The sequence below is a fragment of the Mus musculus genome, chromosome 12 (genome assembly GCF_000001635.26).
Source record: "Mus musculus strain C57BL/6J chromosome 12, GRCm38.p6 C57BL/6J".
NCBI classification, from domain to species: domain Eukaryota; kingdom Metazoa; phylum Chordata; class Mammalia; order Rodentia; family Muridae; genus Mus; species Mus musculus.
In genome coordinates this window covers 102,871,180-102,886,729 of record NC_000078.6, presented here as the reverse complement: position 1 = coordinate 102,886,729, position 15,550 = coordinate 102,871,180, and the positions used below count along the sequence as shown (strand labels likewise).

The window sequence follows — 15,550 nt, the reverse complement described above, 5'->3', positions numbered from 1 at the left end:
TGTCACGATGAGTAACTCTCCTTTTCTTGCTGTTTACTGTTTCTTTGTCTCCTTAAATTGGCCTACTGAGGATGGGTGACCTGGGTAGTGAGAGCTGCCAGGGCACAGGCTAAGGCACCATGAACTGCCTCAGTTTCCTGAGTGTTGCACCACCATGACCAGCCAGGCAAAGAAACTGACAGGGGATCAAAGTTCACTCCACAGTAAAAACACCAGTTTTAAAATCCATGGTCTTGATGGTTCTTTGCGCCCATCCTTGCTGTTTTTCACTCTATGAATGCTTGCTGAATAGTTGTATCTACTGGCGCCTGTGAGAATACATCTCTATACCCAACCGCGGGATGTTTCTATCACCAACCAGCTGAGCATTGTTTTTGCTATATTCAGTGGGAATCAGGCTGGCAGCCCAAGTCTCTGTGTGCCAGCCACAGGCCATAGGTTGGGAGCTTTAAGCTTTGGGACCCACGGATGCCTGGCTCTAGACTTTCAAAGCCGGAGGCTTATTGCAGCTAGAGTTATATTTCTGAACTTTCAGTGCCCAGCCCCTCAGCTTTTAGCCACTCTGGGTAACTGGGCAGTACCCTGCAACAATTCCAGCAGCTTGGGCTAGCGGCTTTTTGCAGCCTCTTGCCTTCTGCAGTTTCTGGCTCTGCAGTCCTTCCTCTCCATAGTCTCCAGTTCTTCTGGGTATCTTGTCTCCTTAGCTCTTCCACAATCCCCGTGTTTTCTCCTCCTGAGCTAGCTCCCTGCTGCTCTCTGAGCTCTTCCGCTGCCCTCTAGCTGCTGCTTTGGGCTGTGCCTGCAGCTAGCAGCCTGAAATTTTTTCTGCTCATTGGTGCAGCCAGCTCATTCTGCTTGAACTATATACCACAAGCAGGCTATGAAACCGTTCAGAAAGGCTTTCCTGAGACCTAAGGCTGCAACACTAGCTAGCTGTCAAGGACGGAGGAGATGCTATGATGCTCAGGAGCTGCTGAGGGGGAGGGAGACACCTGCAGTTCTTGCAGACAAGGTCACACAAGGGTTACCTGAAGCTGTCAAAAGCAGGGTGAAGTCTCAGAGCCACCACAACGGAGTGAAGCTGAGTTTCCCAAAGCAAAGCTGTCATTACATAGGAGGACATGACCGTTGTGACAGTTTCTGGGGGCTAGAAAGAAGTCTCTGCTCGGCATCTCTGGCTGGACTGAAGTTTCTGTGAACAGCAGTGAGGTGTAAAACAGTGGTCACAATGACAAGCTGCTCCAATAAGCAGGTGTCTGAGAGCTGCCACACTGTTGCAGTTGCTACTGCCCCAACACACCTTTGGGGGCAACTGCGATCTTGTTCACTGTTGTCCTAGACTCAGGGACCATGGCCCCCAACAGCAGGGGTTACACTTGGATCCCAGCCCTCTCTGATTTGGGGCTACTTGGTCAGGTTCCTGGGCTGAGCTGCTGCTGCTGCTGCCTGAAGGGCTTGACAGCTGCCAATTAAATGGCTAATCTCCTAGGCTATAACATCTTTAATCATTTAAAGGAACAAGCACATTAAAGAATAACTTTGACAAAGACCTAATACGAAATTAGCATAGTTTTCAAATAAACTTAGCCTAATGATAATTAAGTACCAGCTAAGTACCTTTAGGGGAGGGTTGGGTGTCCTGGTCTATCTTAGTTGTGTGGTAGCACAAAAGAGTTTCATCCTTCCTAGGCAAGGCTAAACTGCTTTCCTAAGTGTTTTTCCTATTTTCATTCCCACCAGCAGTACAGAAAAAAAAAATTTAAAGTTCAGATCCTAATCAAATCTCACACTAAATATTGTTGGGGTTTGTTGTTCATTTGTTTGTTTGAGAGGTCTCATTGTAGCACAGGTTGGCCTTGAACTCAGCTAGAGCTATTTTTAATGTTTATTTACTTTTATTCATGTGTGTGTGTGTGTGTGTGTGTGTGTTACTCCATGTGTCTTAGTATATGTATGAGAGTTGGAGGACAACTTATGGGGAGTCAGTCCTCTCCTACTACCATATGGGTTCTTGGAATTGAAGTCAGGTTTTCAGGTTTGGTGGCAATCACCTTTACCCACTAAGTCATCTTGCCTGCCCAACTTGCCTGTCTTGTCTTGTTTCCTTAAATCAGTCGGAGCCGTCAGTATTAGCATGGGTCCTTCCTTTACATTAGTGTGTTTGAGCCCCCTCTTTGTTTCTCTTTATTTGGAACTCTTTCATTTGTTTGCCTCTTTCCTCACAGTCCACTTCAGGACCTTATGTGTGCTGGAGGCTGACTCCAGGGTCTTCACCCACGCTAGAGAACTATTTCACTGAGCTATAGTCTCAGCTTTTCGCCTCTAAATTGTGAACATCTTTTTCTATTGTGTGTCTTGTCTTTTCATACTCTTTTATATTTTTTGAGGAACTAGACATCACTATTTATAAACAAGAGTTCACTATGTAGCTCAGGCTGGCTTCATACTCCTGCTGCCTCAGCCTTCTGAGGACTGGGATTACAGGTGAATTGTTTGTTTGCTTGCTTGCTTGCTTGTTAGTTTTTGAGAAAAGGTCTCATGTTGCTCAGACTAGCCATCAACTTACTATAGACTGGAGGTTAGATTTGAACTCCTGAATTCCTGATCCTCCTGCCTCCACAACTAAATTTGGGATTGTGGACACAAATGCTACTATGTTCTGAAGTTCTATGAGCCTTATGTTTACTTTTTTGTTGGTTTGGTTTGATCCCTTGAATTAAAACACAGGCCTATAATCCCAGCAATTGGGAGATACGAGTGGGATAATCAAGAGTTCAAGATCATCTTGGCTACACAGAGACTGAGACCAGCCTTGGTACATGTGACCCTATGTCAAAAAACAATCTTTTCTTCCCCAACTCAATTAAGCTATCCTCTAATATTAGTTTCTAGAAACTTTATTAATCTTATTACTTATGAATGCAATAATTAACAAATGTTAATTTATTAAGCATTATAACATTAATTACTGTCCTGGACATTTAAACAATTTTAAAGATTTAGCCACTTATTTTTATGTGTATGGGAGTTTTGCCTGCATATATGTATGCATGTGCATGATATGTATGCTTGGTGCTCATGAAGGTCAGAACAGGACACCATCCAATCCCCTGGACCTGGAATTACAGATGTTTGTGAGCTGCTATGTGGGTGCTGGGAATGCAACCCAGGCCCTTTGGAAGAGCAGCCTGTACTCTGAACTGCCATCTCTCTAGCCTCTTATAATTTGACAAACGTACTTCAGCTTTTCTCGCCATTTGGACTCCAGGGACTTTAGAAGAAATGTGTGGAAGCAGTATCATATGCAACCAATTGGAAGAAATAAAATTGGCCTCTGAGACTTTAAAAACAACAACAAAAACCAAACCCTGTTTCTATGGTACACTTCCAGGAAGGGGCTTGAGAAGGGGCTTCCGTGGCTTGTGAATAATAAAAAAAGCAAGTACACTGGGAAGAAAATGATTAGTTTGAGCTGGTGAGATGCTCAACCAGTAAAAGTACTTCTAGTCAACCCTGAGACGGAAGCTCCACCCCCAGGGCCCACACAGTAGAGGAGACAACTGATTCCCTCAGGTTGTCTGCTGATCTCCATATGCACACTGGTATGCGCATGCCCACATCCATATGTATACACACACACACACACACACACACACACACACACACCTTAAAATAAAATAAACACAATAAAAATAAAAATGAGAAAGAAACCCAAGATACTTGAGTGACAGAAACTGGAATTCATGGGTGTAAATGCCTCAGGTTTTCATCTTTTGTTGCCATGTGGAACTCTGAGGAGCAGGAGGAGGAGGAGGGGCTGGCTATGAATACAGATCTCTGGTCGCAAATAACAGAAGCCCCTGCTTTTTTTTTTTTTTTTTTGGCTTTTCAAGACAGGGTTTTTCTATGTAGCCCTGGCTGCCCTGGAACTCACTGTGTAGACCAGGCTGGCCTCGAACTCAGAAATTCACCTACCTCTGCCTCCCAAGTGCTGGGATTAAAGGTGTGCGCCACCACTGCCCGGCCAAGCCCCCTGCTTTTATCCACTTCCAATTAGTTTGAAGATAAAATGAGGAGTTAGAACCTCTTAATGGCTCCCAAAAACACTAAAATGGGGGTTGGTTTAGATTCAGAGGCATTTGAGCACTCATACTCAAATGTTGAGGCTTTCCTCTCAATTTCTGTCTCTGTCTCTGCTCTTCTTTCCTAATGCCCGTGCATGCTCGTCTTAGTAGAAACAACTAACAATTAACAATTAGTCAGAAAACCATTAACATAGTCTTTTAAGGTCATGATTATGGAGAAAGCTATCGAGGAGAAATACTTCCTTTGGGAAATTTTTTCAGGAAAGGTTCTGACTGACAGGACTGTGTCACGTGCTTATCTATCTCGGACTCGATGTTTTCACTGAAGTATGAACTGTATATGCCATAGGCTCATGTTTTCAACCGTTGGTCTCTAACGGGGATGCTATTCTGGGAACTGGTGGAAAGTTTAGGAAGTAGGCCATAGCTGGAGGAAGAAGGTCACAGGGAGCTTACCTTTGAAGGTTACCCCTGGTCCCCAGTCTCTCCCCGTCTCTGCTTCCCAGCTATCAGGAGGCAAGTAGCCACACATTTCTGCTGAATTGTGCTAAACACCAGGTCAGAACCCATGTAAACAAAGATTGCTGTTAGAAACTCTGAAATAAGTCCTTTTCCTATGTTTATGGTTCAGTAAAAGCAAGTTAGTGATGGCTCATTTTAAAAGATTTTAAAAGTTGTATGTGTATAGGTGTTGTCTGAATATGTTTGTGCACCACATGCATGCCTAATGCTGCCAGGGGCTGGAAGAGAGTGTCGGATACTCTGGAACTGGAGTTACAGCTAGTTGTGGGTTGCAACGTGAACACTGTGAATCAAGCCTGGGTCCTCTGAAAAAGCAGCCAGTGCTCCTCTAACTGTGGAACCATCTCTTGATCCCCTAATGAGTGTTGTTCAATGGATATAGACAAAGCTGAAGTTGTGGGAAATAGTGGTGGGGGGCCTGACTGTAGAGACCATGCAGTTATAGATTAGAACTACAGTTTAGGGGGGCCTAGGAGGTCAGCATGAAGAATGACCCATCAGCTCCAACCAGATGGAGCAGTTGCCCTCAAAACATTTTTCCATTCACCATTTGTCTATTGCTCACATCTGTGCAGCCAGTTGACAACACTCATCAGCTCTAGGGGAATCCCTCTCCCCTTTGTGACGGCTTTAGGGGGGTTATCTCTGTGCACATGAAACCCTTTTGATCCATTTTTGTTATTGCTGCTGTTGTTGCACAGCATGGCGTCAGGTTTGGTGTCTCCGATGGCCATTTGTGCTGCTTTTCCTATGGTTTTGAGTTCTTGAAGGAAACACTGCGAGTAATCCCAGCACGGTGAGATGCCCTAGCTGTCCTGGAACTCACTCTGTAGACCAGACTGGCCTCAAACTCAGAAATCTGCCTGCCTCTGCCTCCCAAGTGCTGGGATTAAAGGCGTGCGCCACCACACCCGGCTTTCGTCCAGCTTCTTGATGCTGTGAGTCAGGAGCTTCCAGAAACCAGTGGGCAGCATGTACCCAGTTCTCTTGTTGTTTCTTAACCAAATGTTGAGCATCAGAGTCTGTCCCTTGGATCTGCACGAATCCTGTTGTCATTACCCCTGACATTACTGTCATTTCTGTTAGTTGTCCTTAACTCTGACATATCGGTGAGCAGGGTGAATTTCTGGGTCCTCCTTTGGGTGCTCTCAGGCTTTCTCAGAGATCGGAGGGCAGCCATAACATCTCATAGGAGATGGCAGCCACCTTTAGGCGGCTCTGGAAGCAGGAAGGAGAACTGGAGTAAACAGAATCCTTTTTTGAACAACAGTTACAGTTTCTGATATAATTGACAGACCTTCAGGAATTAGAATAGGGGCAGCCTGCATGCTGCACCAGGAAACGGTAAACTAATAAATCCAAGAGGAACTCCTTTTTGAAAGAAAGCAGTTAATAATTCAATAGGGAAAATACAATATACTTTAAAATGTTTTTAAAAGGTCAGGAAAATATTCAAAGAAATAACAGTTCTTCTATTAGAAGTTGACAGAAACAATTTATGCCCTTTAACTGAATACCAAATCACTAAAACAAGAAAGCTCAAATTTTCTTTTACAGAGACTAGGAAGATAGGGGTATAGTGCTTGCCATGCAATTGAATGAGACCTCCAGAACCCGTGGAAAGCTGCACACAGTCTCTTCATCTATAATCTCGGTGCTACTTCGGAGAGATGGGAGACAGAGAGCTCACAGGCCAGCTGGACAGAAATAAAAAGTGACTTACCTCAAAGGGAAAGGGTAAGACTGACTCCTGAGTTTGTCCTCTGTCCTGCACAACCACACACACACACACACACACACACACACCCCCCACATATTCAATTAAACAAAAAAGAAAGAAGAGAGAGAGAGAGAGAGAGAAAGGAAGGAAGGAAGGAAGGAAAGAAGAAAGGGAAGGAAAAGAAAAGAAAAAAAGAAAAGAAAAGAAAAAAGAAAAGAAAAGAAAAGAAAAGAAAAGAAAAAGAAGGGGCTGGAACCCTTTTTACCACAAAACAGGAAAAAAAAAAAAAAACCTACAGAAGCCAAACCCATGACAAAATTTCATTGCTTCTATCCTTTGAAACTTATCTAAACCTGTATACAACATACCACCAACCAGGAAAAAAGAAGAAGAAGAAAAAAAACAGACTTGCAAAACACAGTTTTTATTCATAGAGAGCCAAGGGCATGGAACCTCAAAAGCAAATTTCAAATCCATCTCCCAGAGAAGTGGAAAAGGGTACATTTATTGGACCAAGTTCCACAAGCTCTAACTTGACTATCATGACCCATATATCAGCAATGTTGCACACAGTCAACTGAACGAAGTCGGTCATCAAGCAAAGTGGATTGATGGGCCTGATGATACACACCCTTGTAATCCCAGTGCTTTAGGTGGAACTAGGAACAGTTCAAGGTCAATTTCAGCAAGCCAAAGTTTAGCCTAGGCTACATATGGGTCTCAATACAAATACTTTTCCCCTCCCATACCCCAATCCATTGAGAAAGTAAATAAGTGTTAAGGGCTGGTTAAATCTTTAATTGATTAGGTTAAATCGAGTTAATTTATTGAGGAACTAAGGACAGGAGCTTTTTATTCAGAAGTCCTTTTTAAAATGACCATAAAGAGGCCCAAAACATGGAACAGTGATTTAAAGCACCTGTTGCTTTTGCAGAGGGCCTGGGCTCGATTCCCAGCACCCACATGGTGACTATACCACCATCTGTGACTCTAGTTCAGGGGATCTGTGGGCACCCATGTGGCGCACATACATTCAGGCAAAACATTCATACACATAAAAAATTAATCTAACACTATCAAAAAAAGAAATGTAACAGGAAAGACTAGGGAAAGACGGAAAACGCAAATTCCTGAAGGACACTGCCTGGATTCTTGGCTTGGCTTGCCCGCTTCCCTAGCTGTAAAACAGTGATAATAACGCGGGTCCCAGCTACCTCAAAGGGCAGTTTTGGCATCCAGACAGAAACCATGTATTTAACTGTGTTTTGAAAACTGTAGGGCACTCCATAAATGTAAGCCGTTTTTGTTACTGCCTCGCTGTAATTATGGCAAAATCACAAACAAGGGCTGTTTATGGAAGAGATCTGGCTCTCCCATGGGGGGCACTGTGAATTCCATCAGCCTAGTTCTTTGTTACTGAAACTTTTCAGTATCTTTTTTTTCTCAAATACTAGGTAACTAGCAAAGTACTACATATAAAAGTACCAAGAAGACAAAATAGTTTTAGAAATTCTTAACAAAAAAGAAGCCACAGAAACGCAAAGTCGGCCAGGAAGGAATTTTCCTCCGGATCGCAGTTCTTTTTGAGGCAAGCATTTTATGCCAACACCCGGTGGGTGGCGGCTGCCCAGAGGAAACGAAACAGTGGAACTGGCCTTCCCCTGCATAGCGATGATTATTCCATTTAGATACAAAGAATAACAAGCTACAATTCCCGGAGCTGTGCAGGATGCTGCAACAAGTACCCCGCGCCCCTTCGCACCTCCCTCGGGCAGGCAGAGCCAGAAGAATGCGCGCGCACTCGCCTCTTGGCCTGAGCCCCTGGGAACGCGCCTCCCTAGCCTGCCCCTCCTCCCCAAGCCGGCGCGCCGACGTCGGGTCACGTGACGTGGGCGAGCCGACAGCGGGGGCGGGCGGGGCCGTCCGGCTCCGCAGAGCGGCGCAGGCGCGCCAGGGCCGCGCGAGGCGAGCCCCTCCTGCTCCCTGTCGGAGTCAAAATGGCGACGGGGGGAACCTGGAGTGGTCCCGGAGCCTAAGCCACTGACAGGAGAGGGGAGGGCGGCGGCGGCGGCTGGAGGAGAATGGCCGCGGGGGCTGGCGCCAGTGCGGACGACGGCGCTGGGGGCGGCGGCGGCGGAGGCGACGGCAGCGGTCCCAGCAGCAGTCGCGGCGGGAGGAGCCTCCGAGGTGAGTGTCCCTCGGTGTCCGAGGCTTGAGGAGCCGTCTCGCCGGCCCCGCGCGGCCCGGGACGTCCGGCTGCCGGCAGGGGCGGTGGTTGGGCGTGGTGGCGCCTCGGCCGAGGCCCGGACGCCGCGGGGTTGCCGAGGCGCTGGCCAGCTCGGCCGTCTAGGGCCCAGCGCGCCGGCGGCGGCGCGGGACGGGGGCCTCCCGGTCCCCGCGCCCTGAGGGGCGGGCCGGACAGCGCGCCGCCGAGCGGGCCGTGACCGAGGCGCGGCGCTCAGGGCCGGAGGGCGCGCGGCTCCCCCACCCCCGCCCGGGTGGCCGCCGGGACGAGCCCCTAGCGCCGGGCTGCGAGGGGCGGGACCCGCCGCACCCTGCGCTCGGGAACCCACACCCGGCGCGGACTCCTGTTTACGGGCTGCGGGGTGGGCGTGAGGCCGCTGGGGAGGGCCGGAGCTTGGGGGGGAGGGGGGAGCAGGCCTGGGGAGGACCACTCCCCGCGGGCGAAGTGAAAGCGTCCCGGAGTGAGTGCTCTGGGAGGACCGAGACTGGCGTTGAGCTTTGACAGGTAGGTGGGGGAGACAATACGGAGCGGAGCTTCGGCTGGAGCCGCGGAGGCTAAGCTAGCTTAGCTCCCGGGAGGACTTGGCGAAAGGCGTGCCTACCTTCCCTCCTGCTCTGCTGTTTCTCCCTTCCACGCACTCACACTCTCGCTCTCGCTCACACTCCAGGGTGAGAACTTTCTCGCCGTCTTCGGAGAAACTCCGAGGAGTGTTGTATCCGCTTTGAACCACCACAGCGCCTCTCCCATACCAGCACACATAATAAGTACTCTGGAGTAGGCCGAATTTGCAGAGCAGTCTCGGTTCTCTGGCCCAGGGCACTGGCCCCTCGGCTCAAGCTTCTTACAGTGACGGAGCAAGGAAGAAGCGTTTTTTGCAGATAAATTAGCTTTTCCAGCAGACGTTATCTTTTGTCTCTGCGTAGCGTCTATGGCTCACCCATTACTCACATTGTCTTCTTTGTAAGTCTGGAAGAAAGACTTGAAGTTATATGAACCGTACATTCTTCATAGCAGCTGTGATTCGACTGGTCTTGGAATTTTGGAGTCAGGAACACCTTTAGAGATTGGGCGTGTTCTAAAGTGGGGGAATTGGACGCGGAAAGGTGCGATTCTGTGGGTCATGTAGCTGGGGAGGGGTGAGACCTAAACTAGGATCTCGGCTTCTGCAGGTGAGGAAGAGCTCTTTTCACTCCACTCCAGCACTACTGTTTGTGGGTAGCTTTCACCACCGCTGCTCAGCTCAATCCCTAGGCCGTTGCACAGTAAAGTTGAACACAGAAACGAGTATCTCTCTGTGACCCTCGCAGCTACCTCAAAATAGCTGCTAAAGAGGCCAGCCCACCCAACACCATATTTAATAAAATTTAGTAACATTTCACTTGAAGTTTTCTTAGGTCCATAACTATATTTTCATCAAATTATAGCCTGGCTCATTCTTGCGTGGGTTCGTTCTTTCTGTAGTTCTGTAAAACCTAACTCCTATTAGTGTTCTCTGTCCCAACATGATTAAGATTAGCGTCTCAAGTTCTTTGTATCTGGCTCTAACCTTAAGATTTAAAACATTGCTTTTCCAGGTTATGCTGCCTAGTCCCCTTCTCTCCTTTATTTGGGCTTCAGAATTTTGTATATAATGTGTCACAGGTCAACTTTCAGAAATATGATAGAATCAAGTGATTATGTTTTCATATTTTACTCACAGTACTCAGGTTATGTACACTTATTGAAGGTCTGCTCTGTGTTTTCATTATTCCAGACCTAAGGGGTAGGAGTCAAGAAATGTAATATATAGTAGACTTTGCCTCAAGGTTCTTATTGGAAAAAGATGCACTCACATGAGTCTAGAAGCCAATGTAGTGAGTTCTACTAATATAGAGAATGCTGTGGGAGTTCAGGGTAGAGGGAGTTATAACCGGGCCTTGGGAGTTTAAATAACTTCCTGGGACACTTGGAATGTCAACTGGCCAATGAGTGTTTATATTTACAGAGAGATTGGAGCAGTTACTTTGTGACCTGGGTGAGGGGGTGGGGTTGAAAAAAAAGCAAGTGTATAAATTGGAGTTTAGTGCTAGGGAAAGGGGATAGAGGGAGACAAAGGGAGCAAGAGTTTCTCCTCTCAGGAGAATATTTTACATGAGGGACATTAGGTAGCCAGAAGGCTGACTCTGTAGAAGGATTTGAATGCTAAATTGAAATTTGGATTTGTCTTTTATGCAAGTTATAACAAACCTTTGAAGGTGCTTATTATAAGCTGTCATCCACAGGTTGAGTTAAAATAAAGCAAGAATAAAATGAGCTAAGAAGACAGTAGCTAGTCATTTTATTACCTGACTCAGAGATGGTATCTTACACTAGGATCGTTCCTCTTCTCCCCAGATGCTAAGATTACAAATTTGTGCAGCCACACACACACAACAAAGTTTATCTCAAAATATTTTTTTGTAGTGCTGAAAATCAAATCCAGGGATGTTCTACCTCTGAGCTAGGTAAGGGAAAGTCAGTAAGAAGGATTACCTAGCAGGTACATGTGTGTCTGTCTGGACACTTACTGAGGTAAATATAAGTAATTCAATTTACTATCTTAACTGTTGAAAATTGTACAGTTCTGTACCTGTTTACACTGGTGTACAGTCATTTCCATTGCTATCTGCTGAATTAGTTTTTAAATTGTGTGCATGTGTGTAATTTATTTATTTTTACTTTTTGTGCATTGGAGTTTTGCCTACATGTATGTCTGTGTGAGGGTGTCAGGTCTTCCAGTTACAGAATGTTGTGAGTTGCCATGTGGGTGCTGGGAATTGAACCTCTGGAGAAGTCAGTGCCTTTAACCTCTTAACCATCTCTCCCACCCCCAATTTTTTTTTTTTTTTTTTTTTTTTTGGTTTTTGGTTTTTGGTTTTTCGAGACAGGGCTTCTCTGTATAGCCCTGGCAGTCCTGGAACTCACTTTGTAGACCAGGCCAGGCTGGCCTCGAACTCAGAAACCCACCTGCCTCTGCCTCCCAAGTGCTGGGATTAAAGGCGTGCGCCACCACCGCCCGGCCCCAATTTTTTTTTTTTAACTTTGTGGTGTGTGTGTGTCTAATTACCTCTGTGTGTTCATATGAGTACAGATGCTTGTGGAGGCTAGATGCTCTGGAACTTAGAGTCACAGGCAGTTAGGAGCACCTGATGTGGATGCTGGGAATCAAACTCAGATCCTTTGGAAGAGGCTCTTGGTTAAGATGGCTCTTAACCACTGAGCCATCTCTGCAGCCCTAAAAAAAAGTTACTTTTCATAGATTTTATTTTTTGTTACTGCATATACATACATGCAGCCGAAGATCACAGGTGAAGTCAGAGGACTGTTCTAGTAGTTGATTCTCTCCTTCTGCTGTGTGGGTTCTCAGGGATGGAACTCAGGTTCACCAGCTTGTGCAGCAGATAATTTACGTGATAGATGCTGTTGCTGGCCACATAGTCAGAATTCATTTTCCCCTGTGCTGAGATTTGAACTGAAGGTTCCATGCATGCTAAGTTTGGTTTCTCAAAGTGACACACCCTCATTTGAAGAATTGAATTCTTTCATCTAAACTGAAAAAAAAATTGTACACTTTAAACAGGAACATGGTTAACTTCAGCAACTGAAATCTGTTATTCTACTGTATCTATGACCTTGACTAGGTAGAAGTACAATCATAGAATCTAAAACATAGTATTTTTCTTTTGTGACTGGCTTAATGGTCCATTCATGTTGTACAGTCTCAAAATTTCCTTCCTTTTTTAAAGCTGAAAAATTCATTCTAAGTATATACTACATGTTGCATCTTCATCTGTCCACAGACATCTGAGTTGCCTCTCTCTTTTGACTACTATGTAAAATGCTGCCGTGAACATGGTTAAAATGACCTGTTCAAGACATCCCTTTAGTTGAGGTATTTATCAAGCCAAAGGAAGTTTATATTCCCACCAGTAATGCACAAAGCTTGTGTTCTGGGGTGTGAAGAGGTCTCATCCTTTTATAAGTCATTCTAAAGAGTATATGTGGTTCTCATTGTGTTTTAACATACATTTACTTAGTGGTTGGTGATGAATATCTTTTCCTGTATTTATTGGCATTTTGTTATCTGTTTCTTTGGTTTTTTTTTTTTTTTTTTTGAGAGGGGCTTTGAGTCACAGGCTAGCATCAAAATGCTTAATTTTCCTAGTTCTGGAGTTAGATGCATAGACTACCATGCCCAACTCCTTTGCCTGTTTCTTAAATTAAAAGTTCTGTTTGGTTTTTGGTTGTTGAGTTGTAGGAGTTCTTTGGTTTTTCTGAATATTGATCTCCTATCAGACATGTGATTTTGTAAAATTACATTTTGTGTGTGCATGCGCACTGTGTAGGTGCGAGCATCCTTGTGGAGGTCAGAGAACAACTTGGGAGGAATTGTTTCTCCTTTCATCTTGTAGTTGGGGGGATATGGGAGAGATTGAATTCAAATCCAGGCCAGTCTTAACACCTACAACACAATACGAATGTTTTCTACTTAGCTATGCTGCCTTTTCTTCCTTTGATATGGAAAAATTGCTTATTTGCTGGTTTTTTTGAGACCAGGTCTTACTATGTGGTCTGGTTGGCCTTTGAACTAGGGGCCTTCTTACTATAACTCAAGCTGTGGGATTGCAGGCATGTACCACCACACCCAGCAAGAACTTTAAAAAAATTTCTTCCAACTTCAGCCACTACTAAAGCTACACACCTCTAGTCTATCAAAAAGTTTTTAATTATGATGAAGTCCTGTTTACCTCATTTTTCTTTTTTTTTTAAAGATTTATTCGTTTATTATATATAAGTACACTGTTGCTGTCAGACACACCAGAAAAGGGCATCAGATCCCATTACAGATGGTTGTGAGCCACCATGTGGTTGCTGGGATTTGAACTCATGACCTCTGGAAGGGCAGTCAGTGCTCTTAACTGCTAAGCCATCTCTCCAGCCCCTCATTTTTCTTTTTGTTGTTTGTACTTTTGGTGTATGGAAATCGTTGCCAAATTCCATGTCATAAAGGTTTTCTCCTTTTGTTTTCTATTAAGAATTTTATAGTTGTAGATACTCTATTTATGTTTTTAAGTATAAGTTTTCCCAGTTAAGTTCAGTTTTCCTGGTACTATTTGTTTAAAAATACTGTCCGACTCAGTGACTTTGGCACCTTAATGGGAATCATTTGAGGAATGAGGTATATGGTATAGTTGTAGTGAGTATGCTTAGCATGTACTAGGAAGGAGAAGGAGGGAGGAAGCGAGGAACAATATAAAATAATCATTGAACCATAAGTGCTAGGTTTTGTTTGGGGCTCTCTGTAGGTCTCTTCGTGTTGGCACCAGGCTATTTTAATAACTACTTTGTCATTAAGACTTGAAATCAATGGACATGAGAGACTGCTGCACTTTTTAATGATTATTTTGTAGTGAGATCTTTTGAGATGCCATAGAAATTTTAAAAGATTTCTCTAATAAGAACTATTGGGATTTTGTCCTATTAAATAATGAAAATTGCTTTGGGTAGTATTAACCTTTTTACACTTACTTTGTATGTATGTATGTATGATTGTGTATAAGATTGTGAGTGCACATGTGTGCCAGTGCTCTTGTACAGCTGTAGGAGTCATGGCTCTCCTTCCCACTTAAGTGGGTTCTGGTTACGTCTAATGTTGTAGATCTTAGAAGGAAAGTTTTTAGTCTTTTACCAGTGACTGTCTGTCTGTCTGTCTGTCTGTCTGTCTCTTTCTCTTTCTCTTTCACACACACACAGAAAGAGAGAGAGAGAGAGAGAACGAGAGAGAGAAGGAAACAGACAAGACAGAGACAGGGTCTCGAGTTAGCATAAGTTTTTGTGTATAGCATTTGTTATATTGAAACAGTTTTCTTACATTCTAGTTTTATTGAGCATTTTAGCTGTTTTTTGTTTGTTTGTTTTTTCACTGTGAGTTTTTCAAGAGTTTCTTGCCTGATGAATGAGAGAATTGTGATGATGTTGACAGAATGATAATGGCAGTCCTGGCTTTATACACATTTTTTTCTGAGCCAAGCTCTTCCTATGTACCCCAGGCTGGCCTGGAACTCTCAGCATAGCCCATCTATCCTTTAATGAAGTACACCCTACCTCAGCTTCCCAAGTACTGTGTGACTAGGTGCAAGCCACTATATCAGGCTTATTTGTGAAACGTTATAAAAAAATTTGTGTATATTTTTGCTTTTTAAAAAAAAACTGACTTTGGGCATCAAACCTCTCTTTACAGTCTGACTGCTCTTTATAGTCTTTTGATTTTGTTTTCTTTTTGATGGCATCACACTATATTACCCAGGCTGTTCTTGAACTCACAGGCACAAGTGATCTTATTGTTTTAGCCTCCCCAGCAGCTGAGACTATAGATACACACCACTGTACCAGGCTCCAATCACTTTGCCATCTCAAGTAAGTTACCTAATTTCTTTGAAGGTTAATTTCTCTCTTGTTATAAAAGAAATAAGGACCAGCAAGATGGCTTAGTAGGTAAAGACACTTGCTAAGCCTGATGGCTTTGAGTCTAATCCCTGAGATCCTCACTCATAGTGGAAGAAGAGAACTGATTCCCACAGCTGTCCTCTGATTTAAATATGTATTCTAACATGCAGGAGCGCACACACACATTTAAAAAAAAATAGTGCTGGATGTTGTGGTATACACCTTTAATTCCAGCACTCAGGAGGCAGAGACAGACAGATACTCATAAACTTCTGAACCAGTCCTAGTCTATATAGTGAGTTCCTGGCCAGCTAAGGCTACATATTGAGATTCTGTCTCAACAAAACAACAACAAAAAGAGTAGAATTGTCTTGCCTAGGTTTTTAGAAATCCAAGTGTAGATTTTAAATCCTGTCCTATTCTTTTCCATTCCTCTCCTTACCAGTCAAACTGTTGTTGAATAGCCACCAGCTAAGGCTGGGCCATTTCCTCCTATTTTCCCCACCTATCTCT

At 44.4% G+C, this 15,550-nt stretch overlaps 1 protein-coding gene across 4 annotated transcripts in view; it reads left to right on the top strand.

Moving 5' to 3' along the window:
* Positions 1-8,258: 8,258 nt before the first annotated feature.
* Btbd7 (BTB (POZ) domain containing 7) overlaps positions 8,259-15,550 on the top strand; it is a 97,675-nt gene continuing 90,383 nt past the window's right edge. For 3 of the 4 annotated variants that reach the window (NR_165048.1, NM_001377026.1, NM_172806.3), the window contains exon 1: positions 8,288-8,514. The gene's annotated coding sequence lies outside the window, so the exon portion shown is untranslated. Of the gene's footprint in view, positions 8,515-15,550 lie in introns of all 4 variants that reach the window. The other variant, XM_017315063.2, reaches the window with a different exon arrangement.